This window comes from Myxocyprinus asiaticus, chromosome 24, assembly GCF_019703515.2.
Source record: "Myxocyprinus asiaticus isolate MX2 ecotype Aquarium Trade chromosome 24, UBuf_Myxa_2, whole genome shotgun sequence".
Classification (NCBI taxonomy): Eukaryota; Metazoa; Chordata; class Actinopteri; order Cypriniformes; family Catostomidae; genus Myxocyprinus; species Myxocyprinus asiaticus.
The window spans coordinates 10,091,064-10,109,500 of NC_059367.1; the positions used below are offsets into that span (position 1 = coordinate 10,091,064).

At 43.9% G+C, this 18,437-nt stretch overlaps 1 protein-coding gene and 1 long non-coding RNA gene across 2 annotated transcripts in view; one reads left to right on the forward strand and one right to left on the reverse strand.

Moving 5' to 3' along the window:
* Nucleotides 1-18,437, forward strand: part of LOC127414732 (SAP30-binding protein-like) — a 145,352-nt gene that overhangs the window by 37,964 nt on the left and 88,951 nt on the right. The gene's annotated exons all lie outside the window — the stretch shown is intronic.
* On the reverse strand, nucleotides 14,591-17,320 carry LOC127414745 (uncharacterized). Its single transcript, XR_007892844.1, has 2 exons — nucleotides 16,068-17,320; nucleotides 14,591-14,910 (listed from the first exon to the last, which is right to left on the reverse strand). It is a non-coding gene; the product is annotated as an uncharacterized LOC127414745 (long non-coding RNA).

Genomic DNA, 18,437 nt, shown 5'->3' on the forward strand with positions numbered 1-18,437 from the left:
CTTACCGGTGGCGGCATGTTCTGGGCAAGATATGCCATATTTATGGCGTCAACGAGCCAGTAGGCGATCCTCTGCTTGGAGACAGCGCTTCCTTTCCGCTGTGCACCAAAGCAGACAAAGAGCTGCTCAGAGGTTCTAAAGCTCTGTGTGTGATCCAAATAGATGCGTAAAGCATGCACCGGACACAGCAACGACAGGGCTGGGTCTGCCTCCTCCTGGGGCAACGCTTGCAGGTTCACTACCTGGTCCCTAAAAGGGGTGGTGGAAACCTTGGGCACATAGCCCGGTCGGGGTCTCAGGATCACGTGAGAGTAACCCGGACCGAACTCCAGGTACGTTTCGCTGACAGAGAACGCTTGCAGGTCACCTACCCTCTTAATGGAAGTGAGCGCAGTCAGGAGGGCAGTTTTCAAGGAGAGTGCCTTAAGCTTGGCTGACTGCAAAGGCTCAAAGGGGGCTCTCTGTAGACCCTGAAGAACTACGGAGAGATCCCATGTGGGAACGAGGTGCAGTTTGGAGGGATTCAGCCCTTGCACTGATCCGACTGCGCATCTCTGGGGGTCTTCGCGTCGGGAAGAACACCACTTAGTGAATAGACGCCACTTAAAGGCATACAGGCGCCTCGTAGAGGGGGCCCTAGACTGAGTGATCGTGTCTAACACTGTGGGTGGTAGACCGCTTAGGTCTTCCGCGTTCCATCCAGGGACCAGACATGGAGATTCCAGAGGTCTGGGCGCGGGTGCCAGAGGGTGCCCCGTCCCTGAGAAAGGAGGTCCTTCCTCAGGGGAATTCGCCAGGGGGAGCTGTCGCGAGGAGCGTGAGGTCCGAGAACTACGTCTGGGTGGGCCAGTAGGGTGCTACCAGGACGACCTGCTCCTCGTTCTCCCTGACCTTGCACAGGGTCTGTGCAAGCAGGCTCACTGGGTGAAACGCATGTTTGTGTAGGCCAGGGGGCCAGCTGTGAGCCAACGTGTCTATGTCGAGGGGAGCCTTGGTGAGGGCATACCAGAGCAGGCAGTGGGAGGATTCTTGGGAGGCGAACAGGTCCACCTGTGCCCTTCCGAATCAACTCCAAATCAGCTGGACCACCTGAGCGTGGAGTCTCCACTCTCCCCTGAGGGAAACCTGCCGTGACAGCGCGTCCGCTGTAGTGTTGAGGTTGCCCGGGATGTGAGTGGCTCGCAGTGACTTGAAGTGCTGCTGACTCCGGAGGAGGAAACGGTGGGCGAGTTGTGACATACAACGAGAGCGCAGACCGCCTTGGTGGTTGACATATGCTACCGCTGCCGTGCTGTCCGTCCGAACTAACATGTGCTTGCCCTAGATCAACGGCCGGGACCTCTGCATGGTGAGCAGAATTGCCAATATCTCGAGGCAGTTGATGTGCCAATGCAGTCGCGGGCCCGTCCAGAGGCCCGCGGCTGCATGCCCGTTGCAAACAGTGCCCAGCCCGTTTTGGAGGCGTCTGTCATGACCACGACGCGCCTGGAGATCAGTTCTAGAGGAACACCTGCTCGTAGAAATGAGAGGTTGGTCCAAGGGCCGAAAAGACGGTGACAGACTGACGTAATGGCCACGCGGTGTGTCCCGTGGCACCATGCCCGTCGCGCCATGCCTGTCTCGGGACTCGAGTCTGGAGCCAGTGCTGAAGCGGCCTCATATGCATCACCGCCGAGGACGCCATATGCCCCAGGAGCCTCTGAAAAAGTTTCAGTGGAACCGCTGTACCCTGTTTGAGCGCCTTCAAACAGGCCAGCACCGACTGGGCGGGCTCGCTCGTAAGGCGCGCCATCAAGGAGACTGAGTCCAACTCCAAACCGAGAAAAGAGATGATCTGAACTGGGAGGAGCTTGCTCTTTTCCCAGTTGACCTGAAGCCCTAGTCGGCTGAGGGGTGAGAGCACCAGGTCCCTGTGTTCGCACAACACGTCTTGAGAGTGAGCTAGGATTAGCCAGTCGTCGAGATAGTTGAGAATGCGAATGCCCACCTCCCTTAGCAGGGCAAGGGCAGCCTCTGCGATCTTCGTAAAGACACGAGGAGACAAGGACAGGCCGAAAGGGAGGACTTTGTACTGATACTCCTGACCCTCGAACGCGAACCGCAGGAAGGGTCTGTGTCGAGGAAGGATCGAGACGTGGAAGTATGCATCCTTCATGTCTACCGCCACAAACCAATCTTGATGCCGGACGCCCGCCAGAATGCGTCTTTGCGTCAGCATCTTGAACGGGAGTCTGTGTAAAGCCCGGTTCAGTACTCGCAGGTCCAAGATTGGCCGCAACCCACCGCCTTTTTTCGGTACGATGAAGTAGGGGCTGTAAAACCCTTTCTTCATCTCGGCTGGAGGGACAGGTTCTATCGTGTCCTTCCGTAGGAGGGTAGCGATCTCCGCACGCAGGGTGGCGGCGTTTTCGCCCTTGACCAAGGTGAAGTGAATACCGCTGAACCTGGGCGGGCGCCTGGCATAGCCGAGTCAGACGGTCCGGATCAGCCACCGCGACGGATTGGAAAGCGCGAGCACACGTCCAAATTCTGCGCGAGGGGACCAAGGGGACAACGTCATCGGACGTACTGGCAGGTGGGGCCTCGCGGCGGGGCGAAGCGCGAGGTGCCACAGCACATTGTGGCCGTGGTGAGTCTAAGGACCTCGAAGCACTTACCTGGCTCCTTGTGACCACCCCCGGAACAGCCTGGGACGGGGGAGGAAGAGGCCTGTCCTCGTAACCTGTGGAGGCTGCCACATCGGGGCGGCTGTGTGCCACAGCTGGGTGCTCAGGGGCGAAAAGGTTACCGCTGGAGCGCCAATCCTGCAAGAAAAAGCCCGTGGACGGTAGTCATGGTGACGACCGTACGCACCGGGTATGTGACCCAGGGAGGAAGGAAGCCGCTCTTTTGCTGAACTGTTGGGTACTGCAAACACTTGGGCGTGTGACGAAATCAAACAAAAAGGCAACAAAAGATTTTCCACCCGGCCCACCAGCGGGGGATGGAGTGGTCTTCCTACCAGCTCCACGTGAGTGGGTTCCCTCGTCCCTGGGTTGCCCGTCTCAGGGGCGCTTCGAGGACCTCCGTGGGTTCTTCGGCGCCGGCTGTGAGACTGGTGGCGTCAGCTTCCTGTGGTGGGCTCAACGCCGGGGCCGGGCTGAAGGGGCGACACCCTTGGCGACGAGCAGACGGGGTGTGGGATTTGAGCCACCCCGGGGCAGGATGTGCCGGATTGCCTCCATCTGCTGCTTCACCGTCGAGGACTTTGCCCAGCAGTGTCACCAAATAGGCCCGCCTGGGAAATGGGGGCAGCAAGGAACTGTGTCTTGTCGGCCTCGCCCATCTCGACCAGGTTGAGCCAAAGGTGGTGCTCCTGGACCACTAGTGTGGCCATCGTCCGCCCGAGAGACCGCGCCATGACCTTTGTCACCCGGAGGGCGAGGTCGGTCGCCGAGCGCAGTTCCTGCATCAAATCTGGGGCTGAACTGCCCTCGTGCAGTTCTTTCAGCACCTTGGCTTGGTCGACCTGCAGGAGAGCCATTGCGTGCAGGGCAGAGGCGGCTTGTCCAGCAGCACTGTAGGCTTTAGCCGTCAGGGACGACGTGAGCCTACAGGGCTTGGACGGGAGCTTAGGGCATCCACGGCAGGTGGCGGTGCTCTGCGGGCATAGGTGCACCGCGAACGCCTTATCCGCCGGGGGAATCGCCGTATAGCCCTTGGTTGCCCCGTCTTCGAGGGTAGTGAGATCGGGGGAACTGCGGAGTCGGGGCCGGGCAGTGAAAGGTGCCTCCCACGACTTCGTCAGCTCCTAATGCACTTCCGGGAAGAATGGCACTGGAGCGGGGCGCGGCTGCTTTGAGCGGCGCCGCAAGCCCAGAAACCAGTCATCAAGCCGCGAGGTTCAGGGGAGAGCGGAGGGTTCCACTCTAACCCGACGCTCGCGCCTGCCATGGAAAGCATGTCCATCATTTCGGCATCAGCCTGTGACTGGGCGATCGTCCCCGAAGGGGGAAGCCCAGCTGAGGCTTCTGCGTCCAACTGTACAAGCCCACTCTCCGATGCTGCGCTCGAGAGCTCATCATCTTCGCGAACTCCGAACAAGAAGCCAGACTCGCCATGAGACGAGCCGGCGAACTCATCCGGAAGCCCAATTGGTGCAGACGAGCGTGCTGGGGAATGGGAGGTCCACGGGGGGACACCTGGCGGAGACGATCCCATTGGGGTCCCCAAATCGCCCCCAGTGCTAGCCGCGCTGGCCTCATACCCGTAGGTAGAAGGACCGAGGCGGGGAGCCGCTGGGGTGGCTTGCTTTCTTGGAGAGAGTGAGAACATGAACCATTCACAAACGCTGCTTCCGTGTGGGTCGCGCCCAGACACAAAAGACAGCGATCATGACCATCCGAATTTGAGAGATAACGACCGCAACCAGGAATAACACACAATCGAAAAAGGCATCTTTGGAAAGACGCGTCTTTAAAAAGATGTTCCGTGTGTGCGCTCTTTTAGAGAAATATATACTCTTTTAGAGGGGAAAAATGCTCTTTCAGAAAATATACTCTCTAGTTTTTCTGCCGAAGCGCCCAGGGGCGTTCTCTGCAGTGCACCAGTGCAGAGGAGGGAGAAGCCGCTGAAATGCGCCGTCAGATCCAGCAGAGGTGAATGAACAGTGATATTCAGCTCAATGAGCATGACCGTTCGGCTCCGAAGAGAAAATCTGAATGAGTGGTTGCATACCAGCTCCTTTTATACCCGTGTGTCCGGGGGAGTGGCATGCAAATACCTCTCGCCAATTTTCATTGGCCTTTTATCAAAGACCAGAGGTGTCTCGGGCTCCCAAGAGTGACCCCTAGTGTCACTACATCGACACAACGTCGAGTGAGTGACAGACAGGGAACCCCATATATGCAGTTCATATGACTATTTTCCAAGTCTTCTTAAACTATAAGATAGCTTTATGTGAGGAACAGGCCAAAATGTAGTTGCACTCAGTATTTTTTTTCCCCTAATTGCTAAACCTCTAAATGGAAAGAAATGGTAATAGTAGAATAGTATTTTATTATTATTATTATTATTATTATTATTATAATGAGGACCTCACCAGCTGAACTTTACTCTCTTTGTCTAAATCCAATTTACGATTAACTGCAAATAGCACATGTACAATGACATCGTTAACTGAGAACTTCTGTTTTTTGCATGATGCTGCCTCTCCGTATGATACTTTTTGGCACATTTCTCCTTTTGTGTTCTACAGAAAAAAAATAACATCATACAGGTTTGAAACAACACAAGGGTGACTATATAATTTTTTTACTTAAATGAACAATTTTTTTTACGTTCTTAATATTTGATGTTGTGGCTCTTTCTCGCTGTTTGTGCTGTTGGGGCAGGTTTTACATGGATGTGGTTTTCACACTCCAGCTTAGATGGGCTGTGCTTTTCCTCGTCATGGTGAATATCCTGTCCCTGCAGCTATGCATTTTTTTATTGCTCAGACATGATCCTGAATGCCTTGTACTCATCTAATTTGGTCTTCCTACTAGCTTTCATGGAATACATTTTGTACGAATGAACTGATTTCAATGAACTGTCAACAAAGGGCCTATTATTCTTGAATGTGACAGGGCACAGATCGAGGAGTGAGAAATGGCACATCTCCAATTGCTCCTAGTCTTGTTGTCAAAAATCACCCTCTAGTTCAAGAAACTTGCACCCATAAAAAGACTTTATTCATTGTTTGTGTCTAACACCACTTGGAGTAAAATGACTCAGGCAGTTTTTTTTTCTTCTAGTTTTGTTGTGCCCATTTTAGACTGGACTTAAGTTAAGATCGACACTGAAATTAATGCAGTTGTTCAATGCTAAGGCAAGCCTCAGTAATGTATTAACCATACTATTGCTCATACTTAAGGTTCGAGATTTTAACAAACCCCCAACCTTAAAGGAATGCTCTGGGTTCAATACAAGTTAAGCTCTATCAACAGCATTTGTGGCATAATGTTGATTACTCCCCTCCTATTTGATACCTCAAAACACACGTGTGATATTACCTTTCTGTGTAATCTGTTTTACGATTTTCACTTGGTGTATGATAAAACAGGCAACAACAAAAAAAGGCAACTGAGCCATATCTAGGGTCCCCAAAAAAAAAAAAAAAAATGTTGGCATGGGCAAGCACCACTTACATTGTCTTCAGTATATGTTCAAATATGGCTTAACAGGATCATGCACAAACACAGGCTGAATATTAGCCTTGATTGTCAGAAATAATTTACTTTTGTCCCTTTTTCTGTTTTTAGGAAAAGATAATTAAACTTTTCGAATGGAAACTACATGAAGACTTCGATACGAACAAACATATTTAGAAGAAGAAAGAGTTCCACAACCCAAGGTTTGAAGATAATAATAGTTTATGACCCACCAGACATAACACGCAACACATTATCTTTGGAATTGTTATATGGGTTTGCAGTCTAACCATGTGGGTTTACAGTATTTATGAGAAGCTTATCCAGTTCTGTGGCATTGACGAACTTGGAACCAACTATCCAAAAGTAAGTGTAATACTTTCCTGAAATTCCATGTTAAATTCAACTGCTGATTTGAAGAGAAACAAATTGTAGCTTAAAGATGAAGTGCATATTTTTTGCACCATTAGCATCACCAAACAGATTTGCAAAAATAGTTTTCTAACAGGTTTTTCCGAACACTTCAAACAGAAAGCTAGCTCAACTCCAAACTCATGCCATTTGTTGAGCCAGTATTGCTATGAATAACTGTTTGGGATCAAACTGAGTGATGTTTTGATAGCGCCACAAAGTCCCAGTGTTTAAACTGGGACTTAATTTTTAATGGTCTTTGCAGATTAAGCTGGGATAGAAAAAAAATGACACACTTCTCCTTTAACTGCTGATTTATTAGAGGATTTTGTAACCTTATGCATTTACTTCTCCACAGGACATGTTTGACCCCCATGGCTGGTCGGAGGATTCCTATTACGAGGCATTAGGTACTTCGCTTTAAATTAGAATCAGAATCAGTTTTATTCGCCATATACATTTACATGTATTAGGAATTCTTCTTGGTGTATGGTCACAGCACGATACATTCAGCACACACATCTCAGACAACACAATTATATAATATGCAGATTTACAAATAAACAAATACAAATATTGCACCTAATATACAAATTACACCCTTACACACCAGCGAAATTAAAGGCTCAGTTATAATTTTGAGGTAGAAATAGCAGCTGGATGTAATTCAGAGTGTGTTAAAGGTAGTTGAAATTAGGTTGACATTTCTACTCGAAGGGCTATTATTAATCATTTGTGTACTGTCCTTTCCACAGCCAAATCTCAGAAAGTGGAGATGGACAAGCTGGAAAAATCCAAAAAGGAGAGGACCAAGGTTAGAGCCCTGCGGCACTCCACTTTATGCAAAATCAGAAGTAACTTGAAAATGTTGTAATGGGTGTTTGTATAAGCCACAACCTCACTGATATTTACTGTGTATGTTTCTTTACTGTTGGTTAATGAGTCTTATGCAACTTCACCAAAAAATAGGTGCATGCATGGAACAAATTTGGGGAAAACTTCCCACCCCCTCAAAGACTATATCACAAAACATAAATGTGCTATTAGAAGAGGGGATTTGACCAACCCTGTAGCAAGGCACTTTTGGGAATTTAACCACCCTGTGTCTTCCCTTTTGTTTCTGGGCATTTACTGCCCATTGTTTCTGGGTATTGAACAGATACAACCTTCTGTAAAAGGTGGTAACATGGACCATTTTAGTAAGAAAAGTGAGGCATTTTGGATTTGTTTTAAATGTTTATCTCCTCTAGGAATGAATGAAGAGTTGGTAGTGAAAGAATGTTTATGATTTAATAAGTTTTTTCTTTTGGATTGGATTTTGATATGTATTAGCTTTTAACAGTATTTAAAAGTCTTGTACATAACAGTTCTTTGTGAATTGCTTTTTATGATGAGTAATCAAGTGTGGTTTTCCTAATGACTTGTTTCCTAATTAACTGTCTAATTGGTCCGGTTGAGATTGGTGTGTTCTGATGTGTTGTGATGTGATGGTGACTGATGATTAATCTTGTTCATTTCATTGGCTAGATCTTATACTTGTTTGCATTCAAATAAATGCTCTGTATAAGTTTTCTTTTAACCTTGTTAACCCCGACAAAGGCCTGTTTGCCGAAACGCGTTGGTTTTATTTAAATACGTTTTCTGGCTTCAACAAGTGTTTCTGGATTTATCCTCTTCGTATGTATGTTTGCTCCTCTGTCTTTAGATTGAGTTCGTGACAGGCACCAAAAAGGGCACCACTACTAATGCGGCGGCCATGACCACAAATACAACAACTGACTAATCTACAGGTACAATTGGCTCCAGACATAACTTTACTAATGTTTGCTTTATATTGTGCAATGAATCTCTAATTATATTACTCAGTATTGATAAATGACTACAACAGTCAGTAAAATCCTTTACTCCTAGTGTCACTTAGAAATAAGATGATGTGGCGAGGTGAGCAAGAGACAGACTCATTCATCTTTCATATACATACATGATAGGAGATATGGTCGTCGTGTGTTATCATTGTTTGAGAGATATTGAATAGTTGAGCCAAATCATTTGATTATAGTGCTTGTATGTGATATTCAATCCTAAATTCCATGGATTGTATCTTACTTTAAAAGTAAGAAACAATTCGGGATTTATAAAGGCTGAAACTGACGTGAAAATTGTCAACTGAAAATCATGTATATGTGTTTTTTGTGTTTGGTGCTCATGCACCGGTACATCGGTACAATATGAACAGTTCCCTTACGACTACGTACACTTGACATTGCATCACTAAGCTGATGGATATGGGGGACTGTCCTTCTACACGACCTAGTTGAAACCTCTCTACAATTACAGCAATTCTAATATTGGCTATGGTTTTTGAGCCCCGCCCTTTAAGGCACGAAGCTGTCCGCTATAAAAGCGGGCGTGCAAACACCATTCCTCCGGAATTTTCTTCATTAACGACAGCGATTCATCTAGAAGCCCTCTACTACTTCGCCGTCGACATACACGAGTCAGCAGGTGGGATCTTCAAGGTAGCGAGAAGACTCTCCGCTCCCCTGCAGTGTTCCGGCGAACATTTACAGCATCTTGACGCTTCGATGGTGAACGGGCCGCTTCAGCTTCCCGATTCCCCGCAGCTCTTCGGCAGGAGTTTTGTATCCTGATAAGCTATTGTGTTATTGTATATATGTGTGTGTGTATGTGTATGTGTGTGTGTGTATATATATATATATATATATATTTATAAAACTAAAAGAGCTGCTTACGTGTTTGTCTTTTTAAAGATGACGTTCCGTAAGTGTTTTCTAATATGAGGGACACATTCCACCGTCAGATCAGCATGAGAGCTGCATTCACTGTTTGGGCTGCATCCACACAGAGACAGCTCTCATAGAGATGGATTGCCCTCACTGTGAGGGCATGAGTCTCAAGACGCTTCGCTCGTGAATCATCAAGCGACCGCGTTCCGCAGATCTGCCCTGCTCTTCCCGGAAGTTCATAACGAACTGACGCTCACACTTTTTCAATAAGGGCTTTCCCACTTCAAAGCCCACACATTATGCACAACCGCTTCCCAATTATGCAAGTATGCTTTTCCCCCGTTGCGCCTCCTTCGTTCTGTCATCAGCAAAGTCCGAGTGGAAATGGAAACAGTTCTGTTAATTGTGCCGAAATGGCCCAATCAGTCCTGGTTTCTGGAGATGGTAGAAATACTGGACGGGCCTCCATGGGAAATATCGCTGAAGAAAGATCTTCTCTCTCAAACACAAGGCACGGTTTGGCATCCCCAGCCAGAGCTGCAAAGCCTTCACGTGTGGCCTTTGAACGGAGCACAGCCAGAATTTGCTCAGCCGGTTATGACTTTTTCCCTCCTCCATTTAATTCGGATTAGGAACAGTCCTTACATTTGTTATGCCCTTTACGAACGCCACACACATACGTTGAGCGCACACGCTAGTTCAGACTGTCTGACCAACTCTTTGTGTGCTGTGGAGGATGCACGAAAGGAATGTCCATCTCCAAGCAAAGACTTTCTCACTGGATCGTTGATACGGTCACCCTGGCTAACGAGTCGCAGGGTCGGAATTGCCCAATTGGTGTTAAAGTAAACTCAACTAGAGGCGTGGCCTCTTCATGGGCAGGGACAAACAGTGTCCTTATAAGACATATGTTTTGCAGCAGTATGGTCTACTCAAAACACATTTGCAAGGTTTTACAACTTAGACATAACATCTCTCTCAAAACAAGTCCTCTCTGTCTAGAGCGTTTGCTATTTTATTGGCCAAATATATACTAATGCCCCTTTTTTAAAGTACGGGCTCCCTGTCATGCCTGCATTCGGATTGTTGTGTTCCCAAATTTACAGCCACTTCATTATAAATAAACTTCCTTTCCAACTGGGTTTGTGAAGGGGTTAATCCATACTGTATGACCATTGTTCATATATATATATATATATATATATATATATATATATATATATATATATATATACTCTGAGTGTTCCTCTCCTGGCTGACCATGAGGGTCATCCACATGTGGCATACTCATGACGGTCGTCGTCCCACGGGACTGCGGCATCATGTTTCCTCTCTGGAATGTTATGTTGTGTAGTGCGGCGTGATGGGACTCTGTTCCCCATATGTGTCAGATTAGTGACATGATGTCAAGTGTACTGAGTCGTAAGGGAACGTCTCGGTTACATATATAACCTCGGTTCCCTGAGATGAGGGGAACAACATTGCGTAAGCTGGCCGCACCACAAGACTCAGAGTTCTTTGAGGTGCGAACAATGCGCTCTTTGTCAGTCAGTTGGAAAATTCTGAGGAATAGTGTTTGCGTGCCTGCTTTTATACCGCACAGCTTCACACTTAAGGGCGGTGCTCAAACACCATAGCAAATATTAGAATTGCCATTATTGTAGAGGGGTTTCAACTAGGTCGTGTAGAAGGACACTCCCCCATATGCGTCAACTTAGTTACAATGTCTCGTTCCCCTCCACTCAGGGAACCGAGGTTACGTACCTAACATATTGTTTTTTTTATTTTTATTAATTACTAAACTTGCAGTGCTAAAAGGTGAAGTATGTAATTTTTGCATCACTAGCGTCAACAAACACTGAACACTTCCCCTGTCTTCCTTTGGTTGGCAAAAGAGGTATTCCCGCCCCAATCTCACGCCATTGTCTTAGCCAGTGTTTCTTTGTTGGGTTGATTAAACAAAGCAAACTTTTCATAGTGCCACAGCGTTAATACATTTCAGGCAAAAAAACAACCACAAATTGTTTACTTTTCTCTACATATAATATTTTTTAGCGTCTGAAAAAAATTACACACATCACCTTTAATATAATGAGATGAAGAAAGTGAGGATGTGATGTCAGCCAGTGTTGAAGAACACTGTTGAGGAATGTTTTTGGGATTCTGAACTTGGAAGATGGTGTGTGCTTACCAGGTGTATCTTTGATTTATACCAACATGTAACCTTTTCCATTCTGAATTCAAGCCTTCCAGACCTTTGTTCAAGCTAAAGAGTCCAAACTGTCTCTTTGTCATATTTCAAAACCATCCACTGAAAATGTTGTGTTGATACCCTTTGACTTGGGACAGCTTACCCCTAAAGTGGACCACATTTTTTGAGAAGTCATTTCTCTGGCGGCCCTGTGTTATACTGGATTCCCATAGAAACCCTGAAAATATCAGGGAATTTTAACATTTCCGGACTTAGAAAAAAATGGAAATTAACAAAATCTTAAAGTCATAGACATTTCTGTGGTGACTAGGTTTTATTGTTATACTTAGCTCTAAAATTCATCAGCTAGAAATAGTTTTTTGTGAGTGGGATTTCTATAAAATGATCTTTTAAAATCCTTATCTAGTAATCATGAACAACTTGAAAGACATGAAAATCCATTGGTCAAGAGAACTGGTTTTAGAGACTTTTCTTATTTCAGTTGGTACACTCAAAAATAATTCTAAGATTTAAATTTCATAACAAAATTCCATCAAACTGAATTGAGTTATCTTTAATCAAATAAAATGGCAGAAATCTATGAAATATTTTACATTTTATTTAATTTTGTTAAAAAATAATTTAATTGGATGGAATTTTGTTATGAAATTGAAATGCATAAATATACAAAAAGAAAAGTTTTTTTTTTTTAAAAAAAACTTTTTTTTTTTTTAGTGTTTGAGACACACTGCAATATAATTTAGCCATATTAGTTTTACCTCTCATTTCTTCTTACCTAAAAGACAATGTAAAAAGTGGCATATCTTGCCAGACTCTTCCCTACTGGCCTTAAAAATACCTTTGATCAAATACAGGGCTTTGTGGATGTAACAAAGGGCACTTTAAGGTTATTTGATTTTGGATGGCTCCAGGTAAGAACATTTGACACATCTGAGTGAGTTTGCCAGGAGAGACTGAGAGATTGGCACTGGTGTGCAGTATGTGCTGACTGTGCATCAGGCTGACTGAAGACATCCGGTACAGGAATTAACTCCACTGAATTGTTAAAATCCGATTTCATAGGTTTATGCATGCAGTGCACATAATTGCAATGTTGTTATCAAGTATTTAAACGTGCATAGTGATTGATAAACACAGGGCTGATAATATTTGTTTTTAGCTTGTGTTGCCATCCTGAGAACCAGTGTTGTAGTGAATTTATTTCACTGAGAGTGGATATTTTTGTTACTACACCTAATGGTCAAAGGTATGTGGACACCCGCTTCCATTTAACTGGTTTTATTTCAGCTACACCCATTAGTATGTTTATAAAGTGAAGCATATAGCTATGCAATCTCCTTGGACAAATGTTTCTAGTAGAATTGGGCATACCAAAGATCTAAGCAACTTTCAACATAGCACTTTCATAAGATCCCACAAGTAAAATGGTTCACTGAGTCTGGTATGGCAGAACTTGATTGGCCTGCACAAAGTCCATACCTGAACCCCATTAAACACCTTTGGGATGAATTGGAATGCAGACTGTGAGTCAGACCCCATTGCTCAACATCAGTACTTGACCTCACAGATGCTTTTGTGTCTGGATGAGAACAAATCCCTGTTCCAACATCTAATGCAAAGTCTTCCAGATAAGTTGAGGCTGACATAACAGCAAAGGGAGGACCAGCTCCCTAATCATTATAAAAAATATCCTTTTAATGTTCAGTGCAGAAGAAACTTGTATTATACACTAAAAAAAATACATATTTAGTTTTTAAGATTTAAAATGTTCAAGTTTAGACAAATTTCCAACAAATTGAATTGAGTGATCTTTAAATGGTGAACATATGATGAATTCAGAATAAATTATATATTTAATTAAAATTAATGATAATGAATTTGTAAACCTAAGTAAACAAAATTCACACGTTTTAAGCAACACATTTTGGTAAATGGCAAAGCAACTTTTTATACTTGGCAAATGTAGGCATATTTCAATAAATCTAAATTAAATCTTACTTTTGCAAAGATATACAGCTCTGGAAAAAATTAAAGAGACCACTGCTAAATGATCTCTTGATTCGCTATTTATAGGTATGTGTTTGAGTAAAATGAACATTTGTGTTTTATTCTATAAAGTACTGACAACATTTCTTCCAAATTCCAAATAAAAATATTGTCATTTAGAGCATTTGTTTGCAGAAAATGACAACTGGTCAAAATAACAAAGATGCTTTCAGACCTCGAATAATGCAAAGAAAATAAGTTCATATTAATTTTTAAACACAATACTATTGTTTTAACTTCAGAAGAGTTCAGAAATCAATATTTGGTGGAATAACCGTGATTTTCAATCACAGCTTTCATGCGTCTTGGCGTGCTCTCTACCAGTCTTTCACATTGCTGTTGGGTGATTTTATGCCACTCCTGGCACAAAAATTCAAGCAGCTCTGCTTTGTTTGATGGCTTGTAGCCATCCATCTTCCTCTCGATCCCATTCCAGAGGTTTTCAATGGGGTTCAGGTCTGGAGATTGGGCTGGCCATGACAGGGTCTTGATCTGGTGGTCCTCCATCCACACCTTGATTGACCTGACTGTGTGGTATGGAGCATTGTCCTGCTGGAAAAACCAATCCTCAGAGTTGAGGAACATTGTCAGAGTAGAAGGAAGCAAGTTTTCTTCCAGGATAACCTTGTACATGGCTTGATTCATGCGTCCTTCACAAAGACGAATTTGTCCAGTCTTGCTGAAGCACCCCCAGATCATCATCGATCCTCCACCTGGTCATCTAATGGTTAGACGGAGACCTGGAGAGGCCTTCAAGCCACAGTGTCTCGCACCCACTGTGAAATTTGGTGGAGGATCGGTGATGATCTGGGGGTGTATATAGAAGTTTGCCTGACATCTCAACAACATTGATATTTGGTTGAAAAGTGAAAGGTGAAAAGCCATCTTTTTCAGGTCGTTGAAAAAACGTTTTAAAAAGACGTCCTCCTACGTCTAAATTTGGATGCAAAGTTAAAGTTGAAAAGATGTCTTTTTCAGTCTGTTTCAATGACTTGAATTCAATCTAATTTCAACCATGAATTTATTATATCATATATATAAATACTCTCAGAATAAGACAAATGACAAAAAAGTACTAATAAATCATTTGACACATGTCAGATACATCCACCAGACCGTTCAGGGGCATGTTATTGTATGTACAATAAAAAAAAATAAATAAAATAAACACTTCAAAATATTCTCTGAGCATGTCTTGAGTAGTAACAGCCAGGAGATTAACCCAATGGTGAATGAAAACGAGAAGTGGAGCATCTTCTATCACTTCCATGGTGTGATTGGTGACTGGAAGAGTTGGAGCACTCCCTTATAGAGCTGGACTGCCCTGTAACACCAAGGGATACAGGAAAATGCTTAGATTATATACTGAACTAATGTTCCATGCCCACCTGCAACTATTTTGAGTGGTCAAAACACGCCACTCTGGCATTCTGCTATCACCTGAAATTCATATCCTCTGTGTGTGTGTGCACGTCACATTTTATATTTCATAATGACGCTCCACAGTTCATAATACATTTTATATTGAAGAGCAGTAACGTCAAGTTATTTGTATGGTATGTTTTAAACATATTTATATAAATATATTTAAGAATTTGAACAGCCGTAATTATGTTCAAAATGTTCAGAAAGACAAATTTTGGTTTAGTGTACACAACACACGTTTTCATCGTGGTATAATTCCCCACTTGCTGCAATGTGATCTTATTTTGATGGCTGTATTAGGGCTATATGTTGTCCAAAACAGACCTCATCTTGGGATATATTTGGACTAAATCAGACAGACTAAAAATAGCCCAATTTTCAACAACTAATTTTGGGCTAACTTAAGGCCATGACGGGCCGACCAGATTTAGCCCAAAAAACAACGTCCATATGACGTCTGGTGCTTGGTGGGATATATTGTAGATCTTTACACACACTGCTGCGCATTGAACAAGCACTACATGGACGACTTTAACGGTTGCGCACTGTCGCCATGTCAACAACCGTGTCTCCCGCTGACAGAGTTTAAATGTGCTCCTCCCATGAACATGGATAGGGGAAAATGGGCCCCATGGCTTCAGCCCGTGCGTTGATACGACCTTGTTTCTCAGTAGCTTCAGTGCAAACCGGTAGTTAAGAGACAAAACACTGATGCGCGGAACGTTGAAAAGGGGCGGGCTAAATAAGGTGTACAGCTGTGAGTCAGCCATCAAAAAAAAAAAAAGCATAAACTCAGTTTGTTCTCATTTTGCCAGAGATGATCTGCACAAAAATCTGCACTGGCTATTGTGTGCAAATTCACAATATTTGCAGGAATCATTTTTCCCTCACTGAATGGAATATTACTGCATGAGTTGAACTTCCCGGCATACCCTTTGCGAATATTATTTTTATATATGAACTGACGTCCAAAACAACTATAAATATTTGATCCAACTGTTTTTTGTTTTTTTTTTACCTTTCTTGACATTTACACTGTTTCTTAGAATTTTTTACCTTAAGAGTTGTTCTGACTGAACTCTACTGTCAGGTACTGGAAGCCATGGCTGGAAAAGGAGAAAAACGATCTCAAAGCGAAGTACATTCCTACGCAAAGGTTGCAAACAGTGACAAGAATAAGAAATATGGAACGAGTAGTCCTGAGAGTAAGAAAAATAAAAGCTTTTTCTGATGGACTTGTATAACTTAATTAACGAAAGGTCTGACAGAATCGAATCCAAAGTTTCTGAGAAAGCAATCCTTGTCGAAGATCTAAGGGAGAAAGTGGACTACATATACAACGAAGTAGGTGGCTTTCGTATTGAAATAGACGTGCGCAGATAGAAATATGAGACTTGTGAACAGAAGATTGCAAATTTGGAATAGAGGTTGTCCGAAGCAGAGCATTACGGAAGGAGGTGGATTTAAGGCTTTATGGGCTGTCTGAGAACAAGACAGAGGATGTCATGACCAGCGTTATCGAGGTGTGTCGTGCCGTTGTTGTGTCGAACTCTGTTTCCCTGTCGGGATCTGTTTCCCACCAACAGATCTGTATGGGGGGGACCAGTATCTGACGGTAACATTCTCCGCTGTCAGAATGCGTTCCCCCCTGCACAAACCTAAGCCTAACCCTTCCCTACCCTACCGTACCCTACATACCCTAACCCTAACATACACTACCCTACCTACCCTAAACATAACCATAACCACATACCCTCATGTTTGGATTGACAGACTTCAATCCTTTCGACATACACTATGATATTGACATTTACACTCATTTACATTTACGAGAGAGAGAGAAAAAAATGTTTACTTTTAAGTGGCTCTTCAGCATGAAACCGATCTAACGGTGCAGTTTTCAGGATGCATCGCCTGGTGTCAAGTTTCAAAACATTCAAAATATATATAGGATATTAAAATGAATATATGTCTATTTTTAATCCTGTTGTATTGATATTTATTTATCACCCCTTATTTGTTTCAAATAAAGTTCCTATATATTGTTATTAACACAGGGCAAATATACTATATCAAATCTACTTTTATTATGTATCGTATTTTAATGAGGATATAATTTATTACAGCTGACAGTTACATGAGCAAACAAGGTTTGAACATCAACCGTAACAAGATAAAACTAAAATGCATGGATTTTTAACACTTCTGTGTACAAATCTGAAGGCTGTTTACTGGATCAATTATGGTAAACGTCATATTATGCGACTCCCCAGACGACCCAACTCTATTTAAAATGCATGATTTTGTCATTTTACCTGACTCTCCATTCTGCTTATTGGGGCGTGATCTGATGCACAAAATTAGTGCCAAGATATCATTTGAATCTAACTCTTTGAAATTCATGTTCCCCTCAGCATTTTCAGTCTGTGTGTACAGGAACTTGTGGTGAAGTGCTCAGCTCAACGTTTGTGAAGTCTTCTGATGCATTGTGGGCCGCCCACAAAGATGAGGGTGGCCTAATTGACGTTAGGCCATACTTGGCTAAACTTTGGTCTAACATACCAGTATACTGCAAACAGTACCCACTCTCAAAAGAAAAGGAAGAAGGTATTGGTCCAGTAATAACAATGGTTGCTGTCACAAGGTATATTGAAACCAACCCATTCACCATAAAATACACCAATTAATCCTGTCAAAAAGGCTAATGGTACGTGGCGACTAACACAAGATTTGAGGAAAATTTATGATTGAATTGTTCCATTGTCTCCTGTGGGGCCAGATGTGTGCACAACTATTAATTCTATTCCAGCAGACCACACTTATTTTACTGTTATTGATCTGTGTTCTGCCTTTTTCAGTGTGCCAGTCTCGCCTGTCATGCAGCCCCTGTTCGTGTTCACGTACGGAGGCCGACAACACATGTGGACAAGACTGCCCCAGGGATTTAGAGACTCGCCTGCTGTGTTCTCTGCTGTAGTGCACGCTACTTTGAAAGACACCAAGCTGCCGCCACAGACCTGTCTGCTGCAATACGCTGACGAAATCCTGGTTTCAAGGCATCAAAAGACAAGCTGCAATGGATGAAACTGAGAGTTGACTATCTGGGTCATGAACTGCAGAAAGGAACAGTTTGTCTCTCCACAGATAGAGTCAAAACAATAACCACCTTTCAGCATCTGACAACAAAGACCCAAATGCAAAGTTTTTTGGGCTTAGTTAATTACTGTCGAGCCTGGGTCCCGAACTGCTCATTGTACGACAAGATATTGAGAGAGGCCACACGCTCAGGGGTGCTTTCAAGTACTTGCGTAACAGTCTAAGTTCCCAATCAGCTCTAGGTCTGCCAAACTATTGTGAACCTTTCCATCTGTATGTGCATGAGGCTGGAGGCACAGCAGCAGCGATCCTCACCCAGTCCCATGGTGG